General features: G+C 32.3%; 1 pseudogene across 1 annotated transcript; it reads right to left on the minus strand.

The window, feature by feature from the left end:
- Positions 1-1441: 1441 nt before the first annotated feature.
- On the minus strand, positions 1442-1857 carry LOC308634912 (huntingtin-interacting protein K-like; annotated as a pseudogene). The gene has a single exon. The product of its transcript is annotated as a huntingtin-interacting protein K-like (transcript).
- Between the last annotated feature and the right edge of the window lie 23509 nt (positions 1858-25366).

Below are 25366 nucleotides of genomic sequence, written 5' to 3' on the forward strand. Positions count from 1 at the left end.
TAATGCCAGCATTTCCTCTTTGCCTTATCAACTATTTTTTATGCTATATTTCAAATGGATGTACTATTTCTAATTTTTCTCCAAGAACTGGATGTCAGTTTATAGATTTTGCTTTCTCTTTGTGAGCATTTCACATGAGAAAAAAGCAGACACAATGAGTTTCTTAGAAGTGATATAAGGGAGGAAAAAGGTGACAGTTTGAAGAGAGAAAATGTGTCCACTCTGTAAAGAGAAAAGTATGGCTTTTTTGCTCTCCAGTTTAGTAGATAACTAAAAAAAGATTCTACAGAGTCCTCTGCAGGTACACTTCTTGACTTCGGACTCACAGCAGGATAATATCAAACTCTCAAGTATCCACTGCCATGACAACTTTGGGTTAATTAGCCTCATGTTCACAATTTCTAACTGAATTCTTAATCATAAACTCTTGCAGATTTTATGCTTAGTAGGAATTATCTTTATTTTCCTGACTTCCAGAATCTGGTCTTTAACAGGGTCACAAAAGTCCCCCCTTCAGTGCAACTTGTGTTTCTCTTACAAACATTATTTTGAAACTGCATTTCTCCTGCATATAATAGTTTGTTAAAGAATGTGACACATTCTGTCCAGTTAATCCAGAAAGGGTGCAAGTAAATTGCGTCTTGGAAAGTAAAACATAGGGTCAATGTGTTGGGCTTATTTATTTATTTATTGTACTGTGTGTTGAAATCAGAGCTAGTTAACCACTGAGATACATCACCAGCTCCTTTTTTATATTTTATTTAGAGACAATATCTCATTGATTTGCTTAGTGCCTCACTGATAACTTTGTGAGACTGGCTCTAAATTCATGATTCCCCTGCTTCGCCCTTCCAAGCTGCTGGGAATACAGGTAGGTTGCACCATGCCCAACCTATCATTTACCTTAAAGATACTTCAGTTCTTTTACCAGATTCTGTGAAAAATACTACAATGAAAATATAATTGTACTGTTTTCTATGATGTAGTTACTCCAATTTTTTTAGATACATACCCAGAATTACTACTACTGAATCATGTGGCATTTTTTTAAAGAGAGAGTGAGAGAGGGGAGGGAGAGAGAGAGAGAGAGAGAGAGAGAGAGAGAGAGAGAGAGAGAGAATTTTTAATATTTATTTTTTAATTCTCGGCGGACACAACATCTTTGTTGGTATGTGGTGCTGAGGATTGAACCCCGGTCGCAAGCATGCCAGGCGAGCGCGCTACCGCTTGAGCCACATCCCCAGCCCCTCATGTGGCATTTTTATTTCAACTTACTGAAGAACCTTAATATCATTTTCAAAAATAGCTTTATACAATTTATATTCCCACTAGCATATTCACAAGTGAGTCTTTATATCCATGCATATATGTTCTGGGGTACCTACTATCTTTCTGATTTTTATTTTTTATTTATTTTATTTATTTATTTTTTTGCAAAAAAAGTCTTTATTGCAATAAGTTAATCCTGTAAATATGCCTGAAAAAGTACATATCAGTTGGTCAGAGCAATAAGAGCCTCCACCACGTTTCCCATGTGTTCCCGCAAGCTTCTCTCTGCTGCTGCTCAAGAAATCTCCATCTCTGTCATTATCAACTCCAGATCTTCTTTCTTGATAGTGACCTTTGCCAGTTCCTTCTCCCGTTCTTGTTTGGCTTTCTGCTCCCGAGACCTTCTATCTCCGATCATGGACATAGCGGTCTCCAGATTGGAACTCTGTATCTCCTTCTCCTCCGCATAGTCAGTGACCTGCTCCAGGTCCGCCGCACCACTGTCATGCTTCTGTGCCTTCTCAGGGGCCGTTCAGGGCTGCTGGTCTCGGTTTCCAACTCCAGTTCCACGTCCTCCTCAGTCGCCATATTTTTATTTTTTAATATAAACATTTTATTTATTTATTCACTAGTCATAGATAAACAAATAACTTTTATTTTCTTTATTTTTATGTGGTTCTGATGCTTAAACCCAGTGCCTCCCATGTTCTAGGCAAGTACTCTATAACTGAGTCAGAACCCCAGCCCCTATCTTTCAGATTTTTATCATAGGCATTCTGACAAGACGACACAGAGTGCAGAAACTTTTTCATTTGACTGATGCACTAAGCTTCTGGTGCAACTGTGTTATATTCCAGGCCAGAGGAAGAGTGTGCTGTAAATATTTTCCGTGATGAAACAGGAATCTTTGATTTCTAACACAGTTTTAACAGTAATGCTGAAAATTTAAGTTTTTGGAAGTAGTTACAAAAAATCCAAATCCACCTGTTTGTAATATGTGAATATATTTGCACATGTTCAGTCTCTATTGCTTATAGAAATTTTTAGGATATACTCCCTGGAACAGAAGGCACTAATTTTAGATGCTCAGTACATGGAGAAACTACTTCTAAAAACAATTGTTAGGCCTGGAATTATTTTGGGGGTGAACAAAGGTAGGTCAGGCCTCAGAAAGTGCTCAAATGTTATTTATTCTATCAGTAGTTGGCTTGATTTTCCCCTTTGGTACCTATAATTGAGTTGAGAGAGAAGCAATTCTTCCAGCAACAGAAGTTATCAAAAACACTGGAAAAATCTCTTTTTGGGAAAAAAACTGACATCTTTGATACTTAAATTTTCTGACCTGACTTCAGATTGTGATGCAAATGAAAAGGCACCAAGAAGAAGACTACCACTTTGTCATTTTCATACTTATATATCACTTCTTCTCTAACCAATGAATAAATTAAGATGAAAATCACAGAAAATTTTAAAGTCAGCTTATATATGATCTCAATCTATTTTTATTTAAGGTTACCCCTGATTTTTTCTCACATATGTGGCACTTCACTCAACAACTCAAATGCCCTGGTGTATCCCAGCTATTTCTACTCATTTCACTGTGGGTATTTTTTCAATTGTCCAATGTATCTAAATCTCAATTGTCCAATGTACCTGAATTCATTTGTGGCTTTGTCAGAGAAAGACCCATAAAATGAGTAGATGTGTATTTAATTTATCAGTAGAGAAAGAAAGGATTACAAGCCTATATTCTGCTATATTTATGTTATGATCCAGTTGTTGGTGTCCCCTCAAAAGATCACATGTGAGACAATGCAGAAAGGTTAGGAGAAGAAATTACTTGGTCATAGAGTTAACCTCATCAGTGAATTAATCCCTGAATGAATTAACTGTGGTAACTGAAGTGATAGTGTGTCACTGGAGGAAGTGGAAATTGGGGATTTGGCTTTGGAGTGTAAATTTGTATATTCCCCCCAAAAGAGAGTCTCCGCTTCATGATGACCATGTAAGTTTCTTCCCTCTTCCACACCCTTCTGCCATGATATTCTGCCTCACTTTAAACCCTGAGAAATTGAGCATTCTTCCAAAGAATAAGACCTCTGAAACCCTAAGCCTGCAAATGAACCTTTATTCCTCTACAATTTCTCTAGTCAATTTCTTTAGTCACAGTGGTGAAAAGGCAGATTAAAACAACTTCTAACTTCATCTCACCTGAACATATGCTTTTTGTGATGAGTTTGAACCCAGTATCTTAGATATTCTGCACGCAAACTCACAGGGAACTGTGATCCCAGCCCAAATATCTAATTTTAGATTGCATTGTATTATCCCTTACTTCTAGTGTTATTTTGGATATGGATAAGCTTAGAATATTCTAATGCTGAATTCCACTTTCACATATAAATAATAATAATAATAATAATAATAATAATAATAATAATAATAATAAAAAGAAATTTCAAGATGAGGGTGAACAACTTACTGAGACTCTGCCCCATATAACTTTAAGACTGGTGTCTACTTTTAAATAGAAGAGCACCCTTTGTTTCAACTGTAAGAACTACACAGCAACGTGGAACATATTTATTTTCAAAGTTGCACAAAATAAAATGTTACCAAATTAATAAGTTGGGCATTAAAATAATCACTAAATGAAGTCATACCATTAAAGTGTATGATAAATTACCTGATACATGACTAAATACACTTAACAAGAAATTGACAGGTAAGATAAATTACATGAAACATGACAAAATACATTTAATAAGAAAAGACAAAAACACCAAGAGAAGAACAGCCAAGTGACTTGAATAGCCTCTTTATACAGGTGATATCTAAGTGCTCACTACTCATAGAAATATCAGCATCTTGATAAATTAGAAAAAAACTAAATATAATAATACCAAATGTATACAATTAAACAGTATTAATGAAGAGGTGGAGTAAGAAGTTCTTATAAACTACAGATGAAGTATAAGTTGCTGGGTTTTTTTTTAAAAAATTGTCTGCCTATTGAAAAACATGATTCTTCTCCACCAGTAGCATTAAAATATAGAAATGATTGCCCTTGTAAAGCATAATAACATATAAAAGTATAGTAGAATGAATTAACACAGTTAATTCATTCAGATTTTATCATATTTTACCACAGTTAAAATCTGTATGGTGGAGGAAAAGAGAATGTGCACATTGTAACAAGATACAAATAATAAAGTGTGAATAAAATGGTTTCTAATGTTGAGACACATTTTGGCCACACTACATTCAGCCTAACCCATAGTACAAAACATCAAATCAGTATTATATAAATGTCATATTTGTATACTACTTCACACAGTGCATATATGTTTTAAAAGATAATATGTAAAATTTATGGGAAAATAAAAATTTGGACAAGGACATATAGGAAGTAGAATGCCCTGGGAGCTACAATATTGAAGGAATAAAGGAACAGCAAATAAATACTGAGAAGGAACCAGGGAAGTAAATCAACCAGGTGACTGCAGCTCCCAGACACTAGGTGCTATAATTTGAATGTATACCTCAAAATTCATGTGTTACAAACTTAATCCCCAATGCAAGAGGATAGGAAGGTGGAACTTTGACAGGTGTTTCGGTCATCAAGATGAGGCCCTTGGGCCTGGATCAATTCTTTAATAAAAGGATTTCACGGGCTGGGGATGTGGCTCAAGCGGTGGCACGCTCGCCTGGCATGCGTGCGGCCCGGGTTCGATCCTCAGCACCACGTACAAACAAAGATGTTGTGTCCGCCGATAACTAAAAAAAATAAATAAATATTAAAAATTCTCTCTCTCGCTCTCTCTCCTCTCTCACTCTCTCTTTAAAAAAAAATAAATAAAAGGATTTCAGGAGGGCATTTGTTCCTTTTACCTGTGTCCCTTTGATCATGTGGAAATATAGCATTCCTACCCTCTGGAGGACACATTATTCAAAGCACTTTCTTGGAAGCAGAGGGCAGCCTGTATAGACACCAAACCTGGTAGCACATTGATTGTGAACTTTGCTACTTTCAGAACTGTGAAAAGTTAATTTCTGCTCATTATAAATTATTTAGTCTCAGGTGTTATGTTATAGAAGTACAAATGAACTAAAATATAAAGTAGGAAAAAATAAAAAGAAAAAACTAAGGAAGGAAGCAAACTAGAACACTGTTTCCTTGATCCTGATCCTGATCCTGTCCACATATTTCTCTCACCTACACTGATATTGTTTCCTGAGGACATCCTCAAAGCACAGCCTTTAGATACTTATTTATATCCAATACTTCCTTCTTATAACTATATGAGGTTTTATTCTAAATTTGAATAGAAAACAAACTTTTGTTAGGTTCTAATTTTCCTAGGTTAGCAATTTTATTGATGATATTTTCAAAATTCATCAATAATAAATATTCAGTACTACTGAAATAAGTATATTTTAAAAATAAGTTCTGCCCTGATATACTTTGGCTTTCTCATTTCCTCAGTGCCAACATAAGAGGTGACTATAACTTTTATATCTATTTCAAAATACTACCTTTGATAGCTTGATGTGATAGATCATTTTTTCTTTAAATTATGGCTCTCTCTCATACTCACTGAAATACTGGGTCTAAAATCTAATCTTTATTGCCCTGATTCTTATGCTATAATCAGAAAGGTTAGTGTTAATATCTAACATTATTGTTGTATTAGCTTAATGAAAAAAACAATGTAAAAATAATTGTGATTATATGCTAAATACTTTAAATATTAAGAAGTTGAAATATCCTTAATAATATCTACCATTCATCAAAAGTAAAAGGAAAACAGCATTTGAATATATACTATGGGTTAGGAACCATTCCTATTTCTTTAGAAATTGAATTGGCTAAAAGATCATTTTCTTAGTATAGGGATTATATAGTTTCATAAAATCAAGTTAAGATAAAAAGATAAAACAATAAGGAATCATGTCATTGATTGTGGTGGCACATGCCTGTAATTCCAGGGAGTTTAGAGGCTGAAGTAGGAGGATCATAAGTTTGAGGGCACCCTAAGCAACTTAGCAAGACCCTGTCTCAAAATGAAATAAGTAGGGCTAAGAATGTAGTTCAATGGTAAAGTACTGTTAATTCAATCCCCAGCAGCATGAAAGGAAAATGAGAGAGAAAGGAAACCATGTTTCATCAGAAATAAAATATAAAAAGCAATAAAAATCATATACTAGAAGTACTTTTAACATTTGATATATGGCTAGGAAAGACTAATTGTGCAAAGGAAAACATGAAATGGTGTAAGAGGGAAATAGAAGGAATGAGACATTCCAATGTTTGAAATGGTCAAGAATCACTTGGGAACCAAATAATAGTACAGATTCCTTGGCACCATTCCCTGATTCAGATATGGGGACAAAGAATCTGCATTTTAAACATGTATCTCAAGTAACTTTGCTAGGGACAGTATATATACCATCAATATACATTATTTTAGATCTTTTTGTGAAGTGGTCAATTCTTCTTTTCATTTCTTATATTCAGGAAATACTAACATAAAGGAAATTAACTTTTACCAGGCCATGGATTTAGGTTAATGACTTCTCTGGTTAAAAGCACTCCACAGAAATATAGTGCTTAGTAATAGCTAAAAGAAACAAAAATACTTCTTTTTCTCTTATAATGTTTTCTTGGTTTGGTTTTTCTTATTTGTATATTTAAATTTTTGTTTTAAAGAAGAATGAAGGATAAAGTTTGTCTTTTATTTGTATAATAAGAAATTACGATGTAAAAGCTGAAGCTATTAAAGGACTTTGACAATAAAATAATGGGAAATAGTGCATAGATTCTGCATATAAGTGTTCTATATATGAATCTTACATGAATCTGAATAGTTGAGAAAGTCTGCATGGCTTTTCCTATGTTCATGTGAATCACTAGAGGGCAACATATACTGTACCTTTCACAATCACATATTGCAGTATTTGTACATACAGGGTAAATGCAGAGGCAAAACTGGTGCAATTCAGAAAGATGGAAGTTGAAACTATAAGTATTGCTGAGCTCATTGTTAATTTATTTATCTGCAAGAAACCATCAGTAATCTGTTACCTTAGAAAACCTGAGCAAAGTCTTCAGGTTGGTCTCTTAAAATTTGAAAAACTGAGTAGACATAGTCATTGTTCTTCAAAAGTCATAAACCCAATCTTGTAGAATATAAAATGGAAGTAAAAAAATTGTCTTTTGTTCTTTTTGTTTTTAACCTTTAAAGCATATGCATAAGTTCCAGCGAAATCACTTTTTTCTGTCACTGGTGTAGACTGGTTTGCTCTTCACATTGTATTATAGGATCATCTCATCACTGCTGGGGTTTAAAAACAAGAATGAGGCTTCCAATGGAGAAGAAGCCAGTGGTTGAAAATCTGCTCAGCTAAAATCAAGAGGGGACAGAGTGCTGTTCTGATTTTCATATTTGTTTTGTTTAAATAATTTTTTTTGTGGTACTGAGGTTTGAACCCCAGGCCTTGCACATATAAGGCAAGCACTGTATCACTGAGTTACATTCCCAGCACTTTTATTTTTGTGTAGAGATAGAGTCTTGATAAGTTGCCCAGGCTGACCTCAAACTTGTGTTCATCCTGCCTTGGCCTCCAGAATAGCTGGGATCATAGTGGTGTACTACTGTCCCTGGCCAAAAATAATTTAATATCTAGACATTTTTATTGAATTTTTGTTTTACTTATGAAATGTTTTAAATCCATTTTGAGATAAAATTGATTATGGTAATGAATGAATAAATTTTAAAACATGAATACAGTATATCCATTTTTTGTCCCCAAAGGATCAAATGTCATTATCATCAACAACAATAAGAATGAAAACCTGAGAAAGAGAACCAAGGTGGGGAAAAGAATACCAGATTTGGAGGCAGAGAATCTGAACATAGTAAAAACAGAATTGTACATTTTAAATATCAATTTTCTTCTAAAAGAAGCAAAATATATGTTTTAATTATTAATTTTACGTATATCCAAATTATGTCATTTCAAACACAGCAGATGGATAGTTAAAATTGCCAATTTGTAAGTATTTACTCCATGCTTTATTATCTCATTTAAATCTCACAATCCATTCATAAAATGGGAATTATCATCATATAATTTATATGCGTAGTAGAGCTGAGACAAAAATCCAAGCATTGACTCCAGAGTCTGCAGTCTTAACTTCTGTTTTTCACTGCCTTACATGAATAGGAAATATGCCAGTAAGATAGTAATAAACATTCAGCCATCTCTGTCAAAAGATGGGCATAAAAGCTTCACCTTCATTCAGAATTGTTAATTCTCTTTGTTTTCTTTACTAAAATTCTGGGGCTGGGGGTATCTACCTGTGGTAGAGCACTAGTCTAGCACATTTTTCATGTCCTCATTTTAAAAATAATTTTTCCCACTTGTTCCTAAATTTAATATAATAAGTAATAATGTCTCATTTAATAACATTTATGGTACATTTTAATTATTAAAAAAATAATTTCAGATTTGTATCATTTAATTCAGGTATTCCTTTGTGATCATGCAGGTGAGCCAGTAGAGCTCTTTTTCTTATTCCAAGTATTTAACTTTCAAAAATGCATTTAATCTTTTAAATTAAGTTCAAAAATAAATAAAATCTAACTTTGAGGAGATTTATACTAAATAAAACAATCACAGCATAAACACTAAGTGTCCCTGAGTACCTGTGGCACAAGCAATGTATCACTACAGTCATTCAAATCTACATCTTCTGTTTTTCAAAGGGGTTGAAGTCATGTTCCTATATTTTAAAACTTTTTTTCTCATATTAAACAGTTTTTAATGATTAAACATGCATTTTTATTTCTCAGTAAAGATACGTATTTTAGAGAAGTTGTAAATGAATGAAATAAAAATATAAGGTATTAAAATAATAAGAAAGGGTAAAATGTAAAACTTGAAAATTGTCATTTTTATGATATTAAAAGTAAGATTATATTTGAAAGATAAAGAGGACAAGGTGAATTTATCAATTTAGTTGATAAAAAATGTTTGTCTTTAAAGAAGAAATGAAAACTAATAACCTAATTAGAAAGCATAAAATTAAGACATACATGACAATATACAGTAATAAATTTCAAATTTCTTAATCACTTAAAAATTTTAATACTACAAGTATTTTCAAGCTCTGCTATGCAGAATCCACCATTTTTTAACTTTCTTGAAATGGAATAGTTCTTGAAATATTTCTTATACCACTAGGGTGCCATTCAGTAAATTGCTTCTTCATAAGCACTAAATTGCATGCTAATGTCTTGAGAAAGAAAGTCATCTACTCCCTAGGATTATAAATGTTATCTCATTAGTTCTAAAAACACACCTATGAGGATGGGAAATGGAAATGGAAACTATTTCTATTATTTCTATTATTGAGACACTGAAGATAGAACATGAGAATTTTCAATATGCCTAATTCCAGAGCTCCCAATATCAAATCTAATGTTTGAACTACTAAATATAGAATGACAATTCAGTTATCTGTATACCCAAGTTTGGAAAAAATGTTATAGGTGCTATGGGAAATTTCTGACTTCTTTCACATTTATTGAATTTTTATGGCAAAGACTATTTTTTAGTAATGTTGTTGGACAAATATTAAAAAAATAGTAAATGGATAAAATGAGGCAGCATCATATTAAAATAAAAAGAGTAGATAGATGGGTAAAATTTAAGTGTTCACATTTTTGGCAAGGTAATATTCTGTCTGAAATAAAACATATGACAAATGAAGTGGAGAAGAACATATTATGACTTTGGACAAGCGCAGTTTGAAGTCATGCTTTCCATGTTTGCAATTTACTACTTTCTGGATGTATTAATTTTCTCCAACTTCACTAATAAGTGATTTTAGATTTTTTGTTCACATTTTTATGGCTCAATCCTATTTATTGCCTTCATGCTTTTGGTTGGATGGATGGTATGAAGGCAAATAAATCCTTGAAGCATGATTCTTCAGATAGTCCAGTGTTTCCAGGGGAACTTTCCCAATGCTCTTGTAGAAGCAGGGTTAAAACCAAGAGCCATCCTATAGGAAAGGTAGCAGAATACAACAGTCACTAATATGGCAGTATGTAAAAATGTGATGTGTAACCGATGTGATTCTGCAATCTGTATTTGGGGTAAAAATGGGAGTTCATAACCCACTTGATTCTAATGTATGAAATATGATATGTCAAGAGATTTGTAATGTTGTGAACAACCAATAAAAAAAAATTAAAAAAAAAAAAAACCAAGAGCCATGCTAAAATCTGGGCATTTTTGACTTAGAGCTTTCTGTTGACCCATAACCCTGGTTTCTGTAGACATTCTTCTCTTCTGTCAAGGTCAGTATTGTAAAGTAATTTCACACCATTTTCTCCAAAGTCTTCCAGTTCTTTACATTTACATATATAGTTAATTTTTGCATTTCTGTATTTTCTTCCTTCTCAGTGTCTGGTTGTTCTCCCAGCTCTTAGAACCTTGTTTCTCACCAACCCATTTAACATGTCTTGAACTTTAAATACCAGGATCCAGATGCTCAATCTCTCTTCAACCAGGTGATGATTAAGCCATTACCGAAACACTTGTGTGTACACACAATGTGTCCAGGACTGTTCAGTTCATCTCTACACATTACCAATATCTAAGTATTCATGAAATCCAAACTTCTACTACTTGTTGCCCCAGAACTGTGTGTGGGCACTTGACAAGTGAACAGGACATATGGGGCTACTTCTAGTCTGCCAGCTTTAAAGTACATTTTAGTCTTTTGGCTCTATTTCATTCTGTAACATTATCTGTGAAGTCTCTAAAGGACTTCTTTCTGCAATTATAACCATGTCCCAGAAGTCAAGTTATGTATTTCATGTTTATAGTGTATTTATTTTTTATATTACTTGCCTTGTTGATTTAAAAATAATAATGCTGATTTTACTCTAGTGGAAAAAAGGAACCCGTTTGAAGAAATGACTGTGTTCCATATTTTTGTTGGCATATACACTTTTCACTTACCAAACCCTTTATCTGAAAAAATATACTAGCAGTTTCAAAGAGAAATTTCAAATGATTAAATTAGTAGAATAAAACAACATGCTCAGGAAAAAATCCTTGATTTTTTTGAGAAATAAATTCATACTCAGGCTTCCTAGCACTTTTTCCCTTGAGACCTGAAAATAAGTGAAAATGGCCATGTTAGCTGTAATACTCATTCCTTTACATAAATGATCTATAACAGTCTTATCATCTCCAGTTAAAGATGACCTTGTGCTACCCACATATTTTCAGTGATTGATAGTTCCATATATGTCAACATTTTCTGCAGTATTCTTTCTATGACTTGACTAGACCTTTGCAATTCTTTGGCAGTCTGGACTTTCTCTTTTTTACAATCAATTGAAAGAAAGGTGCTGTTATTCCAATATATTAGTTTTACTTTGCTTAAGCTGCTGAATGGCTCTGGAATGTAGGGTACATGAAAGGGGTTTAAGAAAATACCTAACTATTTAGAATCCTACCTAAATACATTTAGAGAATAAATGTCTTAGTCCAGTCTAGCTGCTATAGCACAATACCTTTGACTGAGTAATTTATAAATGATGGAATTTTGATGCTTACACTTTTGGAAGCTGAAATCCAAGATCAGGTATCAGTAGTGAGGACTTCCTCTATTTCAGAGATGATGTCTCTTACTGTGCCTTTCTAGAAAGGAAAGGGCAAGGAAATCCTGTAACTTATTTTATAAGGTTACGATATCCATTCGTCTATGGGATACATAGCATTTATCTCTTTCCCAATCACTAAAATATATGCCCCTACCTCTTAACACTATCAAAGTGGGGGTTGGGTTTCAACATGAATTTTGGAGAGGCACAAACATCCAGACCATGGAAGTGATCTTTGTGGTTGAATGACACTTTGCTAACATCCTAAGCCATCCACATCAGAGAAAAAGCTCTGGGATAATCCTAACCTGATAATCAATAAATGTCTACTTAGAAATTATTCATGAAATCAGAATTTCATTAACTTTGACCAAACTAAGCTAACATGAATTTGTTATTTTTCTCTTTTCAATAGCAGCTTCTTTTCTTCAGAAAGAGTTAATGGAATTCTATCACGACACAAACTCCCTTTGAGGGAAACATGATTCTATCATGGTAGAAATAATGTCTTTGAAGTCAGAAAAATTCAAAACCAGGTTCCAACACTGATTTTTATGAGAATACTTGCAAAGTGAATTTGAATTACCTTACTATCTTTAATATGTTTTGTTTGTCCAAACCCAGATTGGTTTCTCTTCTGCTCTATGTTTCAGTAGGATCACTTGGTTCAGGTTGGGGTCAGCTAAAGAGAAGAACCATTAAGAGGCTGAGGGCAGAAGAGACAGAGTGATATGTTTACTTATTCCCCAAATTTCTCCTTGATGGCCCTGCCTAAGGTTGAAGGTCCTATTCCCATGGTGGCCTCTTTCTTCCTTTCTTTAGTTAAAGTTCTCAAGGTGTTTGGATAGTCCCCCACAAAAACTTCCTGCAGGTGGAAGTGGCTGAGACTTTCTGTAATAGGTAGCTCAGGGGGCTTCAGCATGCCTGTTTGTTTTTTCTTTTTCTTGCCAACACATCTGCAAATTACCCCCTTTAAAAACTCTCTTTGGTTGTCCTTTTAGGCCATGTCATGACTGCAAAAGACAAGAGGACAGGGAGTGCTTTCAGACTACATTTCAAGTCTGACTCATGTAATAAAAGGGGTAACAGGAGGGAAGAAGAAATAGTTAGAAAGTCTTAATCTGGGGTGCCATCAAAAAAAAGTTTTGTTAAGACCACTGGATAGTCCTGGGATGACTGTTCCTTGTGAGAGAATTCCTATCTTCTGTAGTTATGGACCTCTACTAACACTTTTCACCATATTCAGTTATTAACTGGGAGGAAGCAGGGGGAGCAGTGAACTATCAGTGCAAACATGGTGGTAAGTCTGTTGGGACTTAGTAATCAATGCTTCTACCCACAACAGAAGTTTTGAGTGGTTTATTTGCATAGCTCAAAATTATCATAATTTTTATGTGTAAAAACAAAATATATTATCTAAAAATGAGAAATTATGTTTTAAATACCTTTGCTTCTCCTAATATGATAAATTCTCTGTGGGTGGAATACATAGCATGTACCTCTTTCCCAATCATTTAAATATAGGTGCTTTAAAAATATTTGAGATTAAGTCTACATACATGGCCCAAGTTCAAATCAAGAGGGGAAAGTTTATCCAAATATCTTAAGAGCTGTGTGGTAGGAAAAAAAATGACTGAAAGGAGACCTAACCTTACATAGAAAAATAAAGACTCTTTGACAAATTTGAGACTTGTCAAAATATAATTTTCAAAAGAATAAAATCATAATTGAGATGCAAATGTAAAAGGAAAGCATGTCAAAGGTGTCATTCAATCCATTAATAGATGTAGAAACCAGTAAGATGTTATAACTGGTTTAAAAGATAACAGAAAGACTTATATATTTATAAATGGAAAGAATTGCTGAGCTTGATTCAGCACTGGCTAATATCAAAAGACTGATAAATTTTAGGACTTACATATTTCAGACAGAGATTATTATGCATATTTGTCAGACAAAAATCTATAAATTAAGAAGTAATTTTAATATCTAGGACCTTTGATAACGAGTAAAATAGTAAAAAACAAAAAACAACAACAACAACAAAAAACTCAATACATTCCCCTAGAAAACTTTTGGATGGCTGTGGCTCTCATATTTCTTCTAAAGGAAATATTTCCCACCCTTTTTGCCTTAATTTAAAACTTTACAGAAATTTTGTCATGTTTAAACTAAATATATTACAATTAAAAGTATTACATTGATACAATAAAGAAATCCTGATAGCCCATTTGGTTTTAGTCATCTCAAATATTTCTTTATAATCACATTTAATAAATTTCACAAAGGTGGTGATCCTTGGACAACTGCTTATTTGCTACATTCTCCAGGATGAAATATATCTGGAAATATCTCTTTTGGGGGAAGAATTGTAATGTAGCCATTAGATGCTTGGTTTTTATAAAAATAATTGTGAAAAGTAGAGAAACTTAAAAGTTAGTTAATGCACAATCTCTTGCCTTTATTAGTATATGACCTTGAGCAGAATATTATCTTCTCAACCTCTGAAATGGCTTATCAACAGTGCTATAATAATTGATTAAATAATACATAAAAGTATATATGAAATTTATAAACATGTTTTTGACATAAACAGTGAGCAAGAAATGTTATGAAATAAAATTAACTTTCATGATGAGCCCAGTTTGAAGTTTTGCCTATGCTTATAGTACATAATAAAAATATGCATGGTCCAGGATGCAGTTTTTCAAAATCCATTTAAAATCTAAGTTTAATATTTTTGAAGACATATCATTTGAATGTCTAGTATATCTTGTGCAAATAGTTGTCAACTACAAAAAGCATAATAGTCGAGCAATTTTCTCCAATAAGAACCCACTAGCCTTGAGAAATGGTTAGAAAATTATTTTAGAGTGGTTACGGCATTTTGGTATACCAGTTAGACTATAGAGGATGATGTGTTATTTACTGTCATCTTTACCTTTATTTGGGAGATTCAGAATAATATAATGTTTTGAACCAGAGAGGAGAAATAAGCTTGTAAATGTGAAAAATGTGAACATAACCCATATAACATGGGAAAATAGGGATCAAGTCACAAAGCCCGCAACTGTACCATATATATATATATATATTTTAGAGTATGATTATGTTGAATATTTTCTGTTAGATGACTTAATGGTTTATTTTTAATTGGTATCATATAGTTCACATTACGGAAGGAACAAACACATTGTAGAAAGTATAGTACATATACAATTATGTGGATTGTAAAATACACGTTTGATGTATATTTTAGATTTTTGCTGACAGGAATAGTTGGGCATGATGAGTTTCTTGTTTTAACTGTATGGTATGTTACATGGTTCAAATTCCATAAAGTCCTGAGTTGAATAGTAATCCTCGTTTCATCTATTCTCTCTCACTATCTCCTAGCTCTCTTATTGTTGACCAGGTGACTTAATACAGTTTGTGGGAGTTGTTGCCTTGACAAGTAGGTTCTTCAGTGACCCAGGCTGATTGCATTATGTCTTGAATCATGTGTTCATTCCCTTGCATACATTTGATATATACAGATATATGCATGTGTATATATATATATGTTACGTGTATGCGAGTATGTATTTCCTTACACACATACATATATACACATTCCATCTGAATATACATTTATAACTTTACCATATATTTATATTAAACTATTGAGTATAAAATGGTATTTCTTAATGGTTTTGAATATGCATTTCTCTGATTACTGATAAAGGTGAGTACATTTTTTGTGTATTTGATGTACTTGTATTTCTTTTGTGTCATATCTTTTTATGTACTTTTAATATCTCCTATCAAATTATTTTTTTTCATTTATAAAAATTATTGATATAAATCTTTGCAGAATTTGTATACTATAATTATATTTTTCCTATTTGTGGCCTTACCTCTAACTTTCATTGAGGTACTTTTACATCATGAATAATCGGTAAGGGCAATAGTGGTTAGAAAAAGGTAAAAATGGTTATTTTGAGGTGAAAAAAATCTTAAATAATACAATGGTCTATAGATATCTAAAATTTAACTCTGCAGTGTAAAATTTGGTTCTTTTTTTTTTATTTCTTTTGAGAAGGGAAATCATAAGTGTAATTTTTTGTGGACACTGATAATTAGAAAAGGCATTACTAACTACTACTTTTAGTGAAGACATTTTCTTGAATTTAAAATATTCAAATTTGTCAATTGGGACTTTGTGGTCACTATAAACCCAATTTCATAAAACATGTCATCATATATTGATTGCCCTTTATAAAATTTTAAGGTCTTCTGTTTAAAGTTTGAATGCACTTATAATCATTACTTTTTTAAGGTATGATATGGGTATTCAAACATTTTTTACACATAAATAACCAATTTCCCCAGCATCTTCATCAAATAGTTCATTCTTTCACAGTGATATGTAAGGCCAGATTCATCATATATCATTTCTATATATGCAGGTTTATTTCTGCTCACTTAATTTTTTTATCATTAATGTGTCTGTTCATTTGGCATTGCCATATTGTCTTAAATACTATAGTTAACATTATAAGAGTTGAAACATTTTAGAAAAAGTAATCTATTTTTGTTCTGTTCTTAATACACACACATCTTGTGATCACTGTTCTTTTTGTGTACACCTTGTACTCAATTTACCAATTTACACAGAGGAAAAAATAGATTATAGGAACTTTGACTTGGAAGATATTGATTATATGGTTCTCTTTTGTGAGAACTACATGTTCATGATATTAAAACTTCCTAGTCAATATCCTAGTATCACTATATTTTCTTTATAGTCAAACAATAAAGTTTTATGACTTGTTCCATAAAAGAGTTACACATCATTTTTTAGATATATCTCTTGATACTTTGTATTTTATTTCAATATTGAAAATGATTTACCTTGCAGATAATCATACCATCTGCAAATAATGGGAATTCTATTTCTGGCAATCTATGTAAGTGGATGTCCATGAGCATGTGAATGAGTCTAGCATTTTTCATCTCACTGTAAGACGATGGGTCTTGCAGTACAGTAACTACTGAATAGAAACAGTCAATGGGAAATTTTACTATCTACAGAACAAAACATTTCTACTGTGCTATAAGGAAGAGTTCTAAGTCTTACAACTTTAACTAATTATTGTCAAAAATTCCTCAAGCTGGGCATAATTATTATTACCTAATATTTAACAGATGAGGAAAATGAAGCAAAGAAAGTTTGTCAAATTGTTTCAAGGTCACTCATTTAGCAAATGGAAGAATCAGAGTTTAACCTCAGAGCGTCTGATACTAAGTCCATTATATAATAATGATTCCACTTGTACTTTATCTTAAAGGAAAAATTTTACTGTTATCTGTATTATATATGTTATACATATAATTTATTAAGCCAAGCAAGTTTCCTTGTGTTTCAAATTAATAATTTCACTTTAATAGTGAATAAGATAAGTCTCTTGAGCTAACTATATATTTTTCTTATTTACTTGTGAATTACATTAATAAATCTCATTAAATATCTGGATATTTCTGGAATAGACATTGAATGGTCATAATAATTTATAAACATTGCTGGGTTCAGTTTGCTAATTTTTATAAAAAATTATAAATATCTGTTTATAAGTAAACTTTGAGTCTAATTTTCCTTCTTCATGTTCTTAGATGAAATTACACTAGATTAATTATATAATATGGAGCATCTCATTGTTTCTATTCTGTTGAAAATTATATAAAAGTTTTGAATTATTTACTCCTTAAATATTTGATAAAATTTCCCTATAAAGCCATCTTGGCCAACTATTTTCCTTGCAGAAAAACTGTGAAAACAGATTCAATTACTTTAATTATCCTTTGAACACTTGGTTTCTAATATTATTTGGGGAAATTTCATTTTTTAGATATATGAAATTTCTTTACCTTTTAAAACAACCTGTTACTTATCATTTTTCTTTATTTTCTGCTTATTCTTACCATATAAATTTATTTTCCTTCTTTCAATATTTATGTCTGTTCTCCTTTTTCTCAAATTTACTATGACTGTTTTACTAATTTGCTCAACGAAATCACTTGCCTTTTTGATATTTTTAATTTTATTTTTATTCTCTAAATTTTGATTCTATAATTAGTTCAATTTTTAGTATAATATTTTTTTCTCTTCCATTTTGCTTTTTTCTTATTTATCCAACTTTATCTCTTTTGTATATTTAGACATATTTTAAGCCTTTCTTTCCTATAGCAAATATTTAAGCCTATAAATTTTCTTTTTATCACTTTAGAAATATCCATGTGCTTCAATAGGTGGCACTTATATTCTTCATTTCTCTTATCTAATACTCAGAATTGCTTGTTACATCAATGCATGATATAAAATTATCATTTTAAATTTAAGTTTATTTTATATTGCTTTATTCACAGATTTTCAAAAGAAATTTGTTGCCAATATATTCAAAGCCAAAAAATAGGACCAGTACCTGTTTTCTCCTTTTTGTTTACCAAGTTTAGGTAGATGTCTACTAAGGTCTTTCACACCATGCGCAGGCCCTGGGTTTTCTCTCTTAACCCTCAATTTGTAGCCATTATTGAAGAAGAGTCAGTTATATTCGCTGGCATCTTAAACAAGCAGGGTCAAAGATGGCTTTTTTGCTTTCTTATTTCTCTGCAGTAGTTTTCCTCACCTAATTTGTCCTATTCACATTTTCCTTTGTTCCATATCAGAAGTATAAAATGTTATTTAACATAATGCCCCAAGATAATATGGGGAAATACTGAATGATGTACACACACATTCACATCACACACTCAGACAGGCACACACACACACACACACACACACACACACACATACACACATATATAAAAATATACATATAACATATATATAACTACAGAACTTCACTTAGATTTTAATATTTTAATACTCATTCTAGAACCCTAAGAAGGAATACTTTTGATCTCTTTTGATTAAGTACACTTTTACCTTAGAGCATAATACCTTTATCTGTAATGTATGTTCTAAATCAGTTAAAATGAATAGAAATAATTGTCATAATCAGAATAATTTGCTTAGTCCTCTAGTTGCAAACTAGTATTACTAATAGTCCAAATGCCTGGATGGTCAAAAAAAGAAAAAAGTACTCAACTTCAACTCTAGCCATAAAGATGAGCCTGAGTATTTTAGTGAGATTTTTTTTTGCTGCTGTGACTAAAAGACCTGACAAGAACAATTTTAGAGGAGAGAAAGTTTAATTGGGGGCTCACGGTTTCCTGTCTACAGACAGCTGGCTTCATTCCTTTGGGCTCCCAGTGAGGAAGAACATCATGGCAAAGAATATGGCTGGGTGGAGTGAAGCAGCTCACATGATGACCAGAAAGCAGAAAGAGAGATGGCTCCCAATGACCTCCTCCATTCACACCCTACTGGCCTTCAGTTATTAGTTAATTCCAACAGGGGATTAATTAAGTGGTTAAGACTCCCACAACTCAGTTATTTCTCTAAACCTTCTTGCATTGTCTCACACATGGGCTATTGAGAGTTTTTATAGTGTATGTTGATAACAAGGATATTTATAACAGTGAAAGGAAGGTTGCTAATAATGATAACAGTATTTTGATAATAACTTTACTAAAAGGCATGATATCTCATTTTGTCTTTAATTTACATTTCTCTAATGATTAGCGATGTAAACATTTTTCTCATATATATGTTGGTTGTTTGTATATCTTCTTTTAATAAGTGTCTACTTTAGTCTTTTGCCCATTGTTTAAACAAATTCTTTCCTTACTAAATTGAGTTGATTTGGATACTTAAATATTTCTTTCAAAAACATGAAAAATAATAAATGTTCTAAGGATGTGGAGAAAAGGGAATTTTGCACACTATTGGTGGGAATGTAAAATAGTACAGCCCTGTGGAAAAGAGTATGTTGTTTCCTCAAATTAAAACTGGATCTACTATGTGACCCAGTATTCCCACAATTGGTAATGAATCCAAAGAAAATGAAATTAGTATGTCAAAGTGATAGCTGAGCTCACATGTTTATTACATTATTCACAATAGCAAAAACACAGTATCTACTTAAGTGTACATCAGTGAATGAGTATATTTTAAAAATACCGTATATATACACACAATATATAAAAAGAAGGAAATCTTGTCATTGCAGAAAATATGGATGAATATAGAGCTAATTTTAAGCGAAATAAACCAGGAACAAAAAACAAACAAACAAAACCCCAAAATTACATTATCTCACTTATATGTGGAATCTCAAAAAGTTAAACTTACAAAAATAGAAAGTAGAATGGTGGTTACCACAGGCTGGTGGTAAAGGAAACTTGAGGGATGTTGGAAAGGTCCTGGTAATCACCATTCTACACTCTATTTTTATACATTGAATTTTTTGAGTTCTACATGTAATCTTATACAGTATTTTAATTGAAAAGGAGGAATAATTTCAAGAAATCTATTGTACATTGTGATGACTACATGTGATAATATATTGTACACTTGAAAGTTGTTGGGAGTAGGTAAAAAATAATTATGTCAGGATAAAAAGAATAAAATAAAGCTGTTCTTGCAAATGAAAATTTGCTTTGGAAAAAGATTTCAAATGATAACTTAGGCAAAACTAAAGCATTATTGTAAATTTTAGTGGAATAATAATTGAGGAGTTCAGAAAACAGATTGCATTAGTAAGGGTTATTATCTATATTGAGATTTCAGAGGTAAGCAAAATTCTTAAGGAGTTCAGAACATGCCACCCCAAATTATACCACTGTGGCATATTGACAAAAATGAAAAGCAGAAAGTATAAGAAATACATTTTGATTCCCCTTGTTTTTCTTAAAACAGGAAATAAAATTTGTACCTGAGAGCTGCCCTTCTTATACCTGGGTAAAAGAAACATTCATATCATCAAGAACAGAAATTCTAGACCCAATGATTTCTGTAAAGAGAATTCATTAAAACAATTCTTATTTTCCAAGGTTTCCTCTCTTTGTTCAACTTAGGACAAAAGACTTTAGTTTTTTTTTTCAGTTCTTTTGGTCTTCATTTCCTATGGGGGCTTCCAAATAAATTCAAAAATCTGTATTCATTCCTCTTATCAATCAGTTTATATCTAATTAACCTCAAGCCCAACTGGAGACTGTAAAGGATAAAGGATAAAGTATCTCCTGCCCTAAGGTTTCTCTTAATCAGCTTTAGATTTTTTATTGAAGAAAGCAAGTGGTCGGGGGGGCAGTAGAGAGACACTGATATCCTTGGTGATCATGGGTATGGTGATGGCTTTTTAGATATACCACCAAAGTCATGATCCATGAAAAAAATATTTAAGATTCTAGACATCATTATAAATGAAAACTGCTGCTCTGTGAAAGACAATGTCAAGAAGACAAGCTGCAGACTAGAAGAAAATGTTTGCAAAAGAGATATCTGATGGACCAGTAAAATAAATAAAAAAATATTAAAACTCTACAATAAGAAAAGGAAAAACTCAATTTTTAAAAATGGGCCAAAGATCTTAACAGACAGTTCACAGAGAAGATATACAGACTGATAATAAGCATATGAAAAAAATCCTCTATATGATGTTATTATACTGATAGGTATGTGTCTTTATATTATTTGTTCAAATCCATAGAATGTACAAAATGCAGGGCTGGGGTTGTGGCTCAGAGGTAGAGTGCTCGCCTGGCACGTGCGAGGTCCTGGGTTAGATCCTCAGCACCATATAAAAATAAATAAAATAAAGATATTTTATTTTAAAAAAAGAATGTACAATGCAAAGACTTTTGGGCATTATGATATGTCAGTTTAGGTTCTTTGTGACAAATGTACCACTCATTTGTGTGGGTGGGGAAGTATTAATAATTTGGGAGACTGTAAATGGGTTGGAATGGGGAGATACATGGGACTTTCTTATATCAGATTCTCAATTTTGCTGTGAACCTAAAACTCCTTTAAAAAAAAAGTCAAAGTCCTTAAATATGACAACAACAATAAAAAGCAAAAAAATAAAAAGACCCTCACATACACACATATACATATTCTTATCATCTCATTTTTACATGTAACCTATAGGGAAGGGAGAGCTGGGGAAAGAGGATTAGGAACTGAATAATTTGTTAATTCACAATATTCCCATTCCAAGATACTACAGTGTCTTATAGAAATTTTGCTTACTTGTATCATTTATGCATGGGATACATTTGCATATACTTTAATTTCAGAGCAGCATAGTTATCTATAATTATCTTATTTTGTTTTACAATTTCATTATACGGCCAATGGATTCATGATTTGGGACTTTGTTCTGATATTTATCAAGACTCTTCCATGGACTTTGTATGAACTACTCAATTTATTTTTCTAATGCAATCTGTGAAAAATACAATAAAGTGTAAGGGAGGGGGTGTGAGAACGAAAGGCAGATGGCATGAATGATGTCTCATTTTTCTGACAAAGACTATAACAAGGATGGAAAATGATACACTGTGAATCCATTGCAGTGACAAAGATTGTAATGAGAATTGGTCTGAACATAACCGACTGCATTCTCATTACACTCTGCAGATTATAATCTTCTCATCCTCCTCAGAGGTGGCACCCATCCTCCACTGACTGATGAGTCTTCCATATAGCTGAACTTCAATTTGCTTTAAAAATATTTTTTTATATAAATGGGCCATTAGGAAAAGCAAGTAATAAAAAATTCAAAATTGAGGCTGGAGCTCTCATTCCAAAGACTGGTAAAAAAGAGAGATTTTATTTGCTGATGTAAAATGATATTAGTTGGCACTTTAATAAATGGCAGTATTTCAATCAAAACCTCTCTTTTTACTCTGGCAAATAAAACCTGATGAGTGTAATGTTTTAGCAGAAGATGTGGGTAGCACGTTGAATAATACAAGGAAGAAGTTTATAAAGAGTGAGAATCCTGTAGGTTTTCTCTAAATATGTTGTGATGATTTATTTTCATAACAATACACGAAAAGTATCTAGTGATAACTGCAAAATTTTCAATGAAATTGTAACTGATAACTTTTAAACTTTTTATAACTGATTCAAATAATGACCTGCATACTAATAAAGACCACAAGTTAATTTTAGAATAAATGGAAATCATGGTAAAGTTATTTTCTATAAAAAGACCTGGTGCTGAGAATGTTATTGCAGAATGCTAACAAATTGTGAAATATACTGTTGATGTTTTTAAAAAATAAAACAACAATGAAGACAATAACTTCTTTAACTAAAAATATATTAAATTACTGCAAGCATTATTAAACTAGAAACAAAGTCTTTATACATTATCCAGTATTGTTCTAATGATCCAAACCCATCAGTCAATGAAATAAAGGAAATAGTATTGGAACTATAGTCACAAAAATAGCCTTACTTTAGCTTAGCATGGTGGTGAATGCCTGTAATCCCAGACGTTCAGGAGGCTGAGGCAGAAAGATCGCCAATCCAAAGCCAGTATCAGCAAAAGTGAGATGCTAATCAACTCAGTGAAACCCAGTCTCTAATTAAAAAATACAAAATAGAGCTGGGAATGTCACACAGTTGTCGCAGTTGTGGAGTGCCCCTGAGTTCGTTCCCTGGTACCCCCTCCCAATAGCATTACTTCAAAGAAGTATTTTTTAATCCAACAAATCAAAGAGAATAAACTAGAATAGAACAGACAAGAATTTAGACAGTTTTTCACATATTCAGAGTGATTAATATCTTTCCTTTGTAATAACAATTTAACTATAATACTAATGATTTATTCACAATAGTAACAAAATTGTAAAATCCCTAAAAGAAGATAACAACCTATTTACAAATGATTATAAGCTGTCACTGAGGACACAACATAAGACTCAAAGGACAAGAGAGACATACTGTCTTCCATGTAAAAGTTTGATTAATATTTCAATAGAATATTTGAAACTAGGCAAATTATTTTTGTACTTCACATGGTAGAAGTATTTTGAAAGTAGCTAATAAAGTTTTAGAGACCACCTACTATTATGGATATGAAACTGTACTCTCAATTACTGGGACTAAAATGGGAAGTTATTGAGTATGGGAATAAACAGACTGATAAACAAATTAGATCTGAATGTAGACTGTGCATATATGAATAATTGGCATATCATAAAACTTATGTTCAAAGCTGTGGAAATATAATTAGCTATTCAATAAATTGTTTTAATTCAATTTGATATTCATGTGGAGAATATAATAAAATATTCATCTTACACTAATTATAATACATTTCAAATCTATGTTCAGTCTAAAGATGATATCCAAAATGATGATTGAGCTAGAATTAAGTATAGCAGCAGACATTTTATAAGCAGGTCAGATATTAAAGCTGAAACACCTCTGTCTGGCAAAAGATACTTTTACTGAAAGGACAAACATTGGAAAAAATACAAAATCATGACATCACATTCTTCACCTAGAAATTTAACATTAGCTTAAAAGATTGCTAATCATGTTGGTGAGGATGTATGGAAGAAATATAATATTAGACATTTAGTAAAAAAAACCCTGTATATTAATATTTTTAAGAGACTTAGGAGAGAAAATCACAGAAATGTATCCTTCCTTAAAAGTGTAGGTACTTGATTAACCAGCTATCATTTAACTATACTAAAGAAGAATTAGACTTTTAACCTGGACCAACCTCTATGCAGTGATGATTGTCCCAGACATGCATAGGTTCTAGATCTTTCATAGAAAAAGATGTCAGGCATATTTCTTCCTAGCCTTAAAATTGAAGCATATGATCCTTTATTTGGCAAATAGCTTAAAATATCTACTCAAGAGGTAATTTTACCAGAGAATAAACCCTCAAATTTACTTACAGCTTATACTAAAGCATGCTTGTTTTGGTTTGAATGTGTCCCCTCAAAATTTGCATGCTACCAGTATTAAAATATTAAGGGGTAAGGCCTTGAAGAGGTGATTAGGACGTGAAGTCTCCTTGCTCATGAATGAAATTGAGGACTTTATAAAAGTTGCTTCACCCAATAATTGACTGGCTTGCCCTTCCTCTCTCTACCATGTGAGAACACATCATTCCCTGAGATTTGTCATAACCCAAGGAGAAAGCTCTTACCAGACAACTGAGCCTGCCAGCACCTGGTTCTTGGATTTCCAACTTCCAGAAATGTAAGATAGTATGTTTCTATGCTTTATAAATTAACTAGTTGCAGGTATGTGATGCTCCATTCTTTGTTCCCATCCTTCCTGAGGATAAAAATCCAGTGAATCTCCTTATCAGTTCAGTCTACTGTGACTGATTTTTACCATAGGACTACTAAGACATGAAACCAAGCAATGCAGGAAATATTGGTGACTGGTGGGAATTCTCTGGATCAGGTCTTTTTTAGATATGTGTGAAAGAACTGATTGAATCAGCTTAATT

This window comes from Spermophilus citellus, assembly GCF_964194105.1.
Source record: "Spermophilus citellus genome assembly, chromosome: 16".
Lineage (NCBI taxonomy): Eukaryota > Metazoa > Chordata > Mammalia > Rodentia > Sciuridae > Spermophilus > Spermophilus citellus.